This window comes from Protopterus annectens, chromosome 16.part0 (assembly GCF_019279795.1).
Source record: "Protopterus annectens isolate FY-2018-M chromosome 16.part0, PAN1.0, whole genome shotgun sequence".
Taxonomy (NCBI): domain Eukaryota; kingdom Metazoa; phylum Chordata; order Ceratodontiformes; family Protopteridae; genus Protopterus; species Protopterus annectens.
In genome coordinates this window covers 776,240,837-776,253,684 of record NC_056750.1, presented here as the reverse complement: position 1 = coordinate 776,253,684, position 12,848 = coordinate 776,240,837, and positions in this window count along the sequence as shown.

Genomic DNA, 12,848 nt, shown 5'->3' with positions numbered 1-12,848 from the left:
TCACATCATCTACTTCCAAGCTGTATCTTATGAGTGAACCTGTATCGAATTTAGCAATCTTTAGTTCATGTTTGGCAGGTTGATTGTTTTTGCATCCTGCTTTTCCGTAGCAGAAGTATCCCAAGAAATCCAAGCAACTGGTCAGTTGCCAGTCAGTAACCATCTGATCAGTAGTTTATTGACCCAGGACTGCTGAGCTTTATGACCTTAGTTCAGAATAGATGACATTAATCAACATGACCAGTTCACATAGAGGCAATTTTTACATTGTCGAGTGGCTAGCTCTGCCATAGCTCACAGTCTGTGATCTGTGTTCTGCTATGTAGGGGATATTCCGCAACAGAGTTGATGCTGAAAGCAGTTGGTCTGTACAGCTCTTCTCCCCATAGGGCACCATCTAGAGTTTATGCTGCTGCTCATAACTCCATTCTTGGTGAGTTTGAGGTGGAAACAGCTTGTTTTTGGGGAGCGGGAGGAATCCCACAGAGACACACGGAGAATATGCAAAGTCCACTCGGGCATTAGACGGAGATCAGGATCAAACCTTGTACAGTGTACATAGGAGGCAAAGACATTAAACATTATGACAGCTGTGTCTCACCTTTTAATCATTCACACAAATTATTGTTAAAGTGCCTCATGATACTTTCAGCACAACCTAACCTTACCTTACACTGAACTCTGTTTTTTTTTTTTCTGAGTTATGGCTGCATCATTTTTTTCACTTTTGTTTAGTAATTTGTTACAATATTACTTTGTTTACTGATGCCACCACCACAGTGAATAATTGTGTTCTAATCGGTTCTTGAAAGTTATTGTTTTCTATACTGTGTAGGTCCATGGGCCTGTAGCCCAGCTTAAAAAGCTGTCTTCCATCCTCCTTTTTTATGTTTCATTCTCTGCACAGTAAACAAGAAGCAAATTATGATGTTTAAAATAATAACATGCCAAAGAACAGTGAATGCACAATTCTGTGTAGAGGTATGGCCCCTTACATTCCATGGATGACCACAATTCATTCTAACACCAGAGCTCACATAGCTTTGTGCACTTTCATGAAATGTCTATTGCTATTGTACGTACTCCCTGCCATCATTTCTAAATCAGAAACCACATGACCAAAAATTGCATGAATAAAGCTATCTCCCTCTTCTTGTCCTAGTGTACTGTCTACTGCATCCCATGTTGCTCTTTAACTCCTGTTTATGAAAAAGAGTCTGTCACTGTCTGCTTTTATATGTTGTTCCTACTAATCAGGTCAGCTTCACTTAAGAACAGCAAGCGAAATGCCTGGATGGGTTTGTTTTACTCTCTGGATATAATAAAAGAGGTAAGCAGCTTCTGTGCTGTGTGGTCTGAATGTCAATGGGTGAGCCCTAACACAGGCTTCCAGAGTCCTTTAATTTCTATGTCCATAACTGAAATCTCCTTCAGGCAGACTGCGATGGCTATAGTGGGAATTTTGATCAGGTCCAGTCAGTGGACTGCACTACATATTGGTGTTGCTGAATTATGTCTCATGGTTCTCTGAACCTATTCCTCTCACAAAAGGTAACTCTAGAGTAATCACCAGAGAACTGGTTTTATTGTTTTGTCGGGTAGATTCAGCTAAATAAATTTTGACAGACCAAAGGACACATTTTATGTCAAATGTTATGAAACACACATGCCAGAGTTTCCTGATTAAACAACATTGGACATCAGTATATCAACCCCAAATGGATGGGTTAGTGGGATAGTTTAACTGGACCTTGAAGTTAATGTTGCCAAGAATAATTGAAAAAGATGGAAAGGACTGGGACCAATTATTACCTTACTTATTTTTTTTCAGTCCAAGAGGTACCTCAAGCTTCCAAGGGGTTTAGTACTTTAGAGTTACTGTATGGCAAGAGATCCTCAGGACTTATACATATAGTGAAAGAAATGTGAGGAAAAGGGGCACATTTTAAGAGTGTCATTGGATATTATACAAACCTTCAGGAGAGACTGAAGGTTGTAATGCTGACTGTGCAAGAACATGTGTAAAAGGCTCAGGTGAGGCATACGAGAAATGCACAAATTAAGGAATTTCATGTGGGGGACTAAGTTCTGGTTCTGGCCCCCACCTCTAAAATCAATTTTTTTCTAAGTAGCAAACAGCCTATAAGTTCATTGAATGAATAAGTGAGGTAAATTACAAGGTTTGGCAGCAAAGGACGAGACATCATTAGCAAATATATGATGTACACGTTCTGAAACCCTGGAGTGAGGTACAAGTAAGTCTAGTGGACATGGCATCCAAAGACATTGTGTGTGAAAGAGTAAAATAAAATATGTGCCTTCAATTCTTCCATTGATTCTAGATAAAACTCTAAGTCTGAAAAGCTTAGAAAGTTTCTCCAGAAGAATAGAGATACATTTTAATAATAACTAGAAAGAACAACTCTTATTAAGCACCATATAAAGAAAATCCAAGGGGAGAAGGTCAACATAATACCCTAGTGATTACCAAAAGTTCAAAAACAAGCTGTAAAAGAAGAGATCAAAAAGTTGAAATTAGAGGTCATTGAGGAGTTTGACTGAAATAACCCCATTGTCTTGGTTCCAAGTCTAGACAGCATGGTCTAGTTCTACACTAACTTCAGAAAGCTTAATGATATAACTACGATATGCCTATGGTTAATAATCTGGTGGAGATGTTGGGGAAATATATGTTTTTGACTACCCTTGACCTCACAAAGGGATACTGGCAAATCCTCTTGACTACAGAGCTAATCCTGGTGTCCCTTGACTTTTTTGGGCTGTATCTTCTATATGGACATCTCAGATGTTGGCTTCAGGGCTGTGTTAACACAAAAAATAGACATTGAGGAACATTCAGTAAGTTACCTTAGTAAGAAACTCAATAAGAGAGATGCTAAGACTTCCAGCATTGAAATAAAGTGTTTGATGATAAAGTGGGCATTAGGTTCCCTGCAATATTAAATGTAGTTCACCCTGGTCACAAATCATGCCCCCACCTCACCAGCAGCATTCTCAGCAAAGGAAAAGGAATGCCAGGCTGAGATGGTGGCCCCTTGCTATATAGCCATTCTGCTTCTGGGCGCATCTTCACTCCACTGTAAACTATACAATAGAAGGAGGAAGCTACTACATGATAGAGCAAAATCCCAAAAAAGGAAGGCATCTCTGATCAGTATTAGCAAAAAACTACGGGCACTCATAAAATCGTCTAAGGCCAGCTTCGAGAGAGAAATTGCACAGGACACTAAGGATAATCACAAGGCTTTCTTTAGTTATGTTAGGAACCTGGGTGGGAATTCCCAGATATGCTCAGAATTAGTCCAAAATGACAAAAAATACACCGAACCCACAGACATTGCCAACATCCTAGCTGACAGGTTCAGCTCAAACTTCTCCCCTCCCACCAAAAGGGCAAATATCTATCCCAGCAGAGTGCTGCCCCTGACATCTCAGATGCTCAGGTAAGAGCCGCCCTCTCCAAAGCAAAAACACAGCATCAATGGGACCAGACGGTGTCCCGGGCTGCGTCCTACGTGAACTCCAAGAAGAGCTAAACCCAAACATAAAACTACTGTTCAATCTCAGCCTTACTACAGGATATGTACCCAAAGAGTGGCGTACAGCAACAGTGGTCCCTCTCCACAAAGGTGGTGCCTCAACGGATCCTGGAAACTATCGCCCCATAAGCCTGACTAGCTTGGTCTGCAAAGCTATGGAAAGGATCATCATGGACCTCATAACTAAAGATATTGGGGACCTACAGACACTGGATCCTACCCAGTTCAGCTTTGTTAAGGGCAGATCCTGCCTCTTAAACCTGGTCGATTTCTTTGAAACAGTCACCAAGGCCATTGACGAGGGGAAGGTGGTCCACAAAGCCTACCTGGACCTCGCAAAAGCCTTCGATACAATACCCCACTCGGGCATTATAGATAAGCTCACCAGCTTAAATATAAACCCCTATATCACTAGATGGGTTGCAAACTGGCTCAAGGACAGAACCCACATGGTTAGAATTGCTGGAGCCATGTCAGACTCCAAACCAGTTACAAGTGGCATCCCACAGGGCTCAGTCCTGGGACCTCTCTTGTTCGGTATATATTTCTCAGAGGTACAGGCCAACACGGAAGGACTGTGGCTGACCAAGTTCGCAGATGACTGCAAACTTGCCGCCATAATTGACTCTCCAGCCGACACAAGCATCCTCCAAAAAGGCCTCATAGAAACAGACAACTGGTGCCAGAGCTGTGGCCTCAAGCTAAACGCCAAAAAGTGTATAGTCATCCCCTTTGGCAAAAACAAAGTGCCCACAAATTAACACATAGGTGGTAATCCATTAAGTACTGAAGAAGTAATTAGGGACCTGGGGACCCAAGTTGATAGCAATCTCTCATTTGACAACCACGTGGCCAAAGTGGTTAGAAAAACATTTTATATAGCCCACCTAATCATGAAGGGATTCACATCTAGATCAGGGGAGGTCATCGTGCCTCTTTACTCATCCCTCATCAGGCCCATAATTGAGTACAATGCCCCTTTTGGGATGTACCTTACCAGACACCTGCAGCAACTGGAAAGACCCCAAGAGTACCTCACCAGGAGGATCAAAGGGCTCAAACAGATGCCATATGCTGCCCGGTTAAAGAAACTCTAGCTCTACTCAGTGGCATACCGCCTGCTCAGAGGCGATCTGTGCCTGACGTATAAAGCCATGTCCAACCCGGAATTAATGGACATGCTGCACCTCAGAAAATCCAAATCCCATCGAGCTATGCGCTCAAGAGACTTGAACCTCAGCACTGAAATAAATAGGACATACTGGAGGGACAGATTCATAACCCAGAGGCTCCCTTCACTCTGGAATAAAATCCCAGTCCAGCTTAGGCAGAGTCCCTCATTGACTCTCTTCAAGAGGAATCTTGATGAGTGGATGGGAGATCGTAGGTTTACCCCGGGTATCACTTCTGTGTCACTGTTAGACAGAGGCACAGTATACTAACCTCGAAAAAGGGCATAGCAAAATTAATTTAAAATGGGTGGCAAAAGCCAAACACACTCTGGCTAGGCTTATAAATGCCCTAGGGCAGATAGCCTAGTATGAACCTATAATGTGAAATGTCTATCCAGTGTTCACAGACATTCCAGCTTACCTGGTGGATTCAAGCTGGGGAGACCAACTGCAATCTGGTGTGGTGGCTTTACCAGGTAACTGCCCAGCGGTTTAATAAAGCTGGACAGTAGCAGAATAGTTGACCCCATGGCATTAGTTTAGAGCCAAGCAAGGAGTACTATGTGATATAAATGCTCTTGAAAGGCTAATACTGGAATAAAGATAATAAAGCAGAATAATGGGGTCTAGCCTTTTAAGGCAACATGCCTGAGTTTCCAGTTGAGAATGTTTTTGAGAGGCTACCTGCCCCTGCCTAAAGGGAGGGCAAGCTAAAGAAGGCAGTAGTCATTGAGAAGTCCAGAAGAGTCTGGATGTTGCTGAGGCAGGAGTCCAATGGATTAAATAGACAAGTTCTAGCCTTCAGAAAAAAAAAAACAGGGGAAGTCTAACTAGATTCATGATATCACAATTTATGAGGTCAGATATAATACATATCATGACTTTATAGATAAAATTTTGTAAGGATGATAAATCTGTAATTACTGTGGTTAGTTGCAAGGCCACCCTTATGGAGGACATCACCATTGCAGTATGCTACTCATCAGGGACAAAACCAATAGCTAAACTTAGGATAGACAGTTTGAGGAGTATGTCTGCAAAGGCATGTGTAAAACTATTAATTAAGCAATGAGGCATGTTGGCAATCCCATGCTAGAAGTATTTTTGGTCTTCATTAGCACTTTCAGTAAATGATCTTTAGAGATAATTGGAGGAGTAAGAAATTCAGATATTTTGTGGCTTTAAATTGAAGTCTCGGGTGAAGTTTGCACTACATTTGTTCACAAGGATATTAGCAATGTCATTTGCATCAGAATAGGAAGCACCATTATGAATAAATTCTGAGCAATGTAAGATATTTTTTTTTTAGTTTTCTAATATAGCTAAAGAAGGATTTGTAATTGTTTTTGGCTTCAGAGACCAGAATAAGTTCAGGTGCACAGCGTGTAACCATTATAATAGACACAACAGTGGTCAGAGACAGAATAATAAATGTATATTAATTTAAATGTATTTCATCAGGACAGCCTCGTGCTGTATTTCATTGTCCATATAAAGATCCTAGGCTATTTTATTAGTTATTTGCTTACGTACTTATCATTTTATAGTCAGGTAGGTGAACTGGTATGTGACGCTTTTTAACCATGAACCAGGCTGTAAGTCATAATACATCACAAATAATACAAAAATATATTTAGATGAATAAAAACAATAATATAATGATGCAGTATATGCAGCATGATTGGTACATAAAGTTTAAATGATGTATGAAAAAGCAGTAACTGTTTATATTATAAATACATGAGTGGATATGCCAAATGGTACCATGTGACCAAGTAAGGAAACCCTAATATATGTTTACATTCATTGAAGCTGTGAATGAAAGAATCTTTCTTTTGTTTGTAAAACATTTATGCCAGTTAAGAGATTAAGGTAATGGTTTTCAAAGTATTGATGCTATCATGAATCATTCACATGTAATTTTTTAAAAGTTTATTTTTTTTCTTATGTAATGAGATATTACTATTGGGGTTAATTTATTGAAGGATTTTTCACATGTGGTTGAAGGAACCTGAGATTTTTATAATTAGTAAATTGTATAAATAAAATAAACAAATATAGTTCATTATGCTAATTTCTTGAATGAAATGTATTTAGTTTTGCACCTTTCTTTAATTTAGATTTTAGTTAGAAATGCAGTTAATTTAATATGTTCTTCAGTACCCTATTTTTTGTGAATGGAAATTGTCTCTAGAAGTCACTTGTATTTACATGATTAAACATTTACACCCCTCATTCATTTGTACTTCCTTCTAATTCTGTAAACTGAACTGTATTAAATTTACTGTTCTCTATCATACCTTTTGAATTTTTGAATCTAATCTGATTTAACTTTTTGTAACTAGGTTGTGGCTGAAAAGGGATCGTATTGTCCCATCCACCTAACTGCTCAAATTAGAAAGAAAAGTTTATTTTCTACAAGATTAAGATGCATATTTCTATTCTAACTTTAGTTTTATTCTGAATCATTATAATTTGCCTGTGTGGTGTAGGATGAGGCTGAAATGGTCTTTGGGCTAGTTCACCAACCTTGTTAACAAATATAAAGTAAATAAGTAAATATCTTCAGTTACAACTAGTTCTTAGAACTGTTCTATGGGTAGTCATAAAAGTCCTGATCCTGAAAAAAATAATAATGCTGGGAATGACAGAAATAAGTGGTATTTTGTTTTCTTTCTAGGAGAAACCACAGAGAGTTGCAGAGAAATGGCAGAGTGTGACAGAAGTATCGACACATTTGTTGAAATTGTATACTGTACTGCTAGACAGCAGTATTTATTGCTTGCTTTATGATGGGTTTCATGCAAAGACAGTAACTGTTTTGAATGAAAATGGGGGAAGCATAAGTTATTCTTTATGTTAGTAAATGAAAAGGCTACAAAAGTTCCTATTAATCATGATAGCAATTCTAGCAGTCTAAAATATCATGTTAGGATGACAATGAGGCTGAGGGTAAAGCAAACAAAAGAATATATAATACACAGCAATACTACCATGATCTGGCAGTTAGTACTAATGATTTAGGCTCTGAATCACTAATGAGTTGCTTTCTATAACCAAAATATGTGGTTTGAGTCCTTTTACCAGCTTTGTGAGTCTAAGCATGTCCCTTAAAAAGAGGTTGCTCCCAGGTCACAGCTAAAAGGGGACACTTGTGTCCAGTTAGGTTGCCCTGTTAACAAATATATGCAATAAAAAATATTATAGAAGCCTATGTGATTTAATTTCATTGTCAACTTGTGCAATTATTTTTTGTATATCCTTTCACTTTACTGACTCTTCCATTGATTATATCAGCAGTTACTTTAGATTAATGAAAAGTTGACTACATGAGATAGAACAGAATCAAATACCATTTAATTATAAATATGGCACAAGGGAAAATAGTACAGTAATGACTGTGGCATCAGGCCCCTTCTTTTTATGAGATAAACGGGGTCAGAAGCCTTACTGGCTGTTTTCTGTTCATCTTCCTTTGTTTGTGTTTTATTGTTAAATGATCTACAAAAAATGATTTCTGCTTGGTTCCACGGGACTCAAACAATCAAGTAAAGCCATGAATTTTGTAATCAAAGACCAGTTACTGGGCTGGCATAATGGGCAAGATATTTACATTACAGATACAAGGTGCAGGGTTTGATTCTTAAATGGTGTAATTGACTAAGATTAAAATGGCCCACAAGGGGAGTTAGGCTAATACAAACCAATGAATCGGATTGTTTTTACAGTCCCTTAAGTAGGCTGTGCTTCAGACAGAGTGATGAAATATCTATGTTAATCATTAGATGTTAAGTTGTCAATCTCGCCTTCATTCTTGCTGGATGGGTTCGGAGCTGATCCTCGGCTCCGACTCGGCACTTGCTAAGCTCGAGAGCTTATTTTTACCAGCTCGAGGCAACCCTATATCCCATGATGCAAGGCGGAGATTACTCAGATCTCGTTTGCCGCTTCGCTTACGAGGTGCCTTTTTACCAGCTCTAGGTAAGTGACTTAATAGATTTCTTCAACCCCTGTTTAAATTCATTTTTTCACTAAAATTTAATTTTATAGTTAGTATCGAGTCACCTTAGCCCTATTCCCGTACAGTGTTCCCTCCTTGAGTGAGTTGTTCCTTTACCCTTGTAGGCCCTAGGCCTTCCCCTCCCTAAATTTCCTGTCAGGATATTTTGAGTGAGTGATTGTGTACCTTTGTGTGTGTTGGTTACATTAGTTTAAGTTAAGTTAATTTAATTTGGACTGAGTGTTAGTGTGTGGTGTTTGTCTAGTGTTCTCTTCGACACAGTTATTATGTCGAAAGACACTAAGGTCTCAGGTTTCAAGAAGTGTGATTCGTGCTGTCAGAAGATGTCTCTGACAGATGGTCACACTTCTTGTATTTATTGCCTGGGACCTTCTCACCTGCAGGACTCTTGTGCTATCTGTCATGCCTTCAGCCCAAGAGTCCTGCAGGAGAGGAAAAATAAGCTCATTTTAAGGGGCTTATTAAAACCTGAGAGGTCCCCGACTAAGTCGGCGCCGGGGAAGCCCTCGAAACCTGCTAAGCCTTCGGTTCAGGCTTCGAAGCCGTCGGCTGCAGGTATATCTCCTTCTGGGTCAAGATCGGCTCCAGCCGGAGCCGATCCTTCTGCACCAGGATTAGTATCGGCTCCACTCGGCGCCGATACTATTCAGTCCACACGTTCAGAGTCGGCTCCGGCTGGAGCCGACGTCTCTTCGGCTCCGATCTCGAAAAAGAGATCTCGATCTCCTTCAGTGGAATCTATCCATTCGGCTCCGAGATCACCCTTGCTCTCGGAGCGGAGCCATCGGAGCCGATCTTCTCGGTCATCCAGGCTATCGGATCATGACCTCGAGAGAGTGGTGAGTAGACTTTTAAAGTCTCAGGCATTGGCACAAATTCTCCACAGCCCATCTCAACAGACGGTAGCTTTATCACACCCACTCAAAATTCCTCCTTCGACTCTCTTACAGAGCTCGGAGCCGGAGCTCCTCGGAACCGGTACCGTTGTGACCTCGGAGCCGATACAACCCCTTTCGGCTCCGACGTCCTCGGCTCCGATTTCCTCCTTGAGACCTTCATTGGAGGGATCCGGGCGTCTGCTCTCTCTCGTCGGCTCCGAGGGGGCGAGTGGCATCGGACCCTTGTCCGACCCTGTTCTCCCTCTCGGAGCTTCGACGTTGGTGAGTTCGGCCCCGACATCTGCCTCGGAGCCTTCCCTGTCTGTGAGGCCTGGGGTGCCTATCTCTTCGGAGCGGGAGCCTTCTGGTCTCTCTGATGGGGGAGCCTTCGAGGTGATGAGGAGTGTACTAGCCCCTGGGCTTAGTCAATGGACTGTTCCATCAGCTCCTCCCACTACAGTGCCTGCTGACGTCTCTTCTCGCTCTCTTGCTCCAGGACCCAGAGATCCAACGCCTCAGGTTTCCCCATTGGGAATATCTTCCTCTTCCGAGGCTTCTCCTGATCTGTCAGGAGAACCCCCTCGTAAGAGGACATGTAAGAGGAAACATGTAGACTCCCCTGAGTCTACCACATCAGATACTGACTTGGATGAGTCGGAAGGGTCCCCAAGGTCCTCCTCTGAGGATGTCTCATTTTCAGACATCCTTGAAATCCTTAGACAGAGGGGGAACTGGCCCTCCCTTAATCCCTCCGAGGACGAGTCAGTATACCTAGAGGCATTCGGATCTCGACCCTCCACCTCCTGGGTGTCTCCGCCTTTCGACCCTCTCATGGAGGTAGTGGCTCGGAAGGCGTGGATGGCTCCGGATTCGGTGGAACCTATCCCTAGGAGACCTTCCAAGTTTATTACAGCTCCTCAGGATAGGCAGTACTTAACGAAAGGTGTCCCGGTTGATGCCATGGTGGTGGCTGCTGCCACCAAGAAGGAGCTAGCTGATCCTTCAGTACCTGTTCATCCTCCTAATAAGGATTCTAGGACTATGGACAGGTACGGTGGCGGATTTTTTCCTCAGCGACTTTTGCAATGAGATCGCTGAACTATCTATGCCACTTCACCCGCCTCCAAAGAGATGTTCTTAAGGAGCTGGGGGAAGTTTTACAGGATCCGTCAGCTGCTGGGGCTCAGGACAAGATTTCCTCACAGCTAGGAATCCTTAACTCTATTGCCAACTCCTCCATGCGACTCATCTCTTATGCAGCCGATGGAGCGAGTAGAGCCGCAGGCACAGGAGTGGCTTTAAGGCGTCAGTCCTGGATGCGGCTTTGTAATTTTGCAGACCCCTTCAAAGCGTCTTTCACAAACTCCCCTTTTGATGGCTCGACATTGTTCGGTCCTCAAGTGAAAGAAACTTTGACTAGATGCGAACAAGATGGCAAGACTCTTTCTGCCGTAGGAGTCTGTTTCTCCGCCCCTTCTAGACCTTACCCCAAAGGACAGAAGGGAGGAAAGATGTGGTTCCGTAAATCTCAAGGAGTCACGCCTGACGCACAAAGTCAGTTTACCCCCAGAGGCAGAGGGGGTAATAACAATAGACGCCGTCCTAGAGGCAGAGGGGGTCCGCAGAATCAGGGTAGCAGAGAGCCTCTTTCTGACAAACCCTTTCAGCATCCCTGAGATGTTGCCCGATTGTCCGCCTTCGGAGGCAGTCGGGGGAAGATTATCGCTGTACCCAATAGCCTGGCTTTCCCTTTCTCAAGACAAATGGGTACAGTCAATTATATCCGAGGGTTACAAAATCCCCTTTATTCAAACCCCAAGTCAACAAAAGGGAACCCTTCCAGACGTTCCACCCGGTCTAAGGGAACTAGCAGTACTAGAAATATCAAAACTGCTAGTAAAAAGAGCCATCCAACCAGTCCCGGCAGACCAATTAGGATCCGGAATTTACTCAAGGTTCTTTTTAGTTCCAAAAAAGACAGGGGACTGGAGGCCAATATTAGATCTGAGCAAACTCAACAAGTTTGTAAAAAAATCAAAATTCCGGATGGTCACGCTGCAGTCCATTCTACCCTTTCTGGGCAAGGACAATTGGATGTGTTCTATAGATCTTCAGGATGCGTACTATCACATAAAAATTCACAGGCGCTCCAGAAGATTCCTCCGCTTTCGGCTGGGAGCCAGTCACTTCCAGTTCAGGGCCCTGCCCTTTGGACTCACTACAGCCCCCCGAGTGTTTACCAAATGCATGGCAGTGGTTACTGCTCATCTGAGACGTCAAGGATTCCAGGTGTTTCCATATCTAGACGACTGGCTCCTCACTGCCACCACCAGGCATCAGCTCCTCCAAGCAAGAAATCACACCATTCACACTTGCAGACGGTTAGGAATTTCTATAAACGTCTTGTCGCCTTGTCAATATATTACCTTTATAGGCGCAAATTTGGACACCGTGCAACTTTCGGCAAGGTTGACAGACCAGAGGATCCTGGACATTCAAAAACACATCCAAGTGATCCTATTCAGCAAAAAAATTCAGGCCAGGTTTGCTCTAAAAGTGCTGGGTCTTATGGCAGCCGCCATAACACTTCTTCCTCTAGCCCGCTTTTACATGCGGCTACTTCAATGGATGTTATTCACTCAATGGTCCTTTCAACAGCTTCCCATGCGTCACCGGATCATAGTAACTCCAATTTGCAAGAAACATCTGACTTGGTGGATATCGTCCCCTCAGATCCATCAAGGCAGACCCTTTGTCCCTCTTGCCCCAGTTGCCACGGTTACATCGGACGCCTCCCTGATCGGGTGGGGGGGGCATTATCAGGGCAGAATGGTCCATGGCACTTGGCAACCTCACGAGTACCACCTGCACATAAATGTTCTGGAGATGAGAGCAGTGCTTTTAACGTTGCAAGCCCTCAACGACTCTCTTCCTCAGGGGACAATTGCAGTTCAAACGGACAATATGTCAGTAGTATGGTACATAAACAAACAGGGCGGAACCAAGTCCTATCCACTATGTCGAGAGGCTCTCAGACTTTGGCAATGGGCGATCTCCTCTCATCGGTTTCTGATAGCAACGCACATCCCCGGGAAATCCAACATCATAGCGGACAGATTGAGCAGAGCTATTCTCATGCCTCACGAGTGGTCTCTCAAACAGACAGTGACGGAAGAGATTTTTCAGAACTGGGGAATTCCTTGCTGCGACCTTTTTG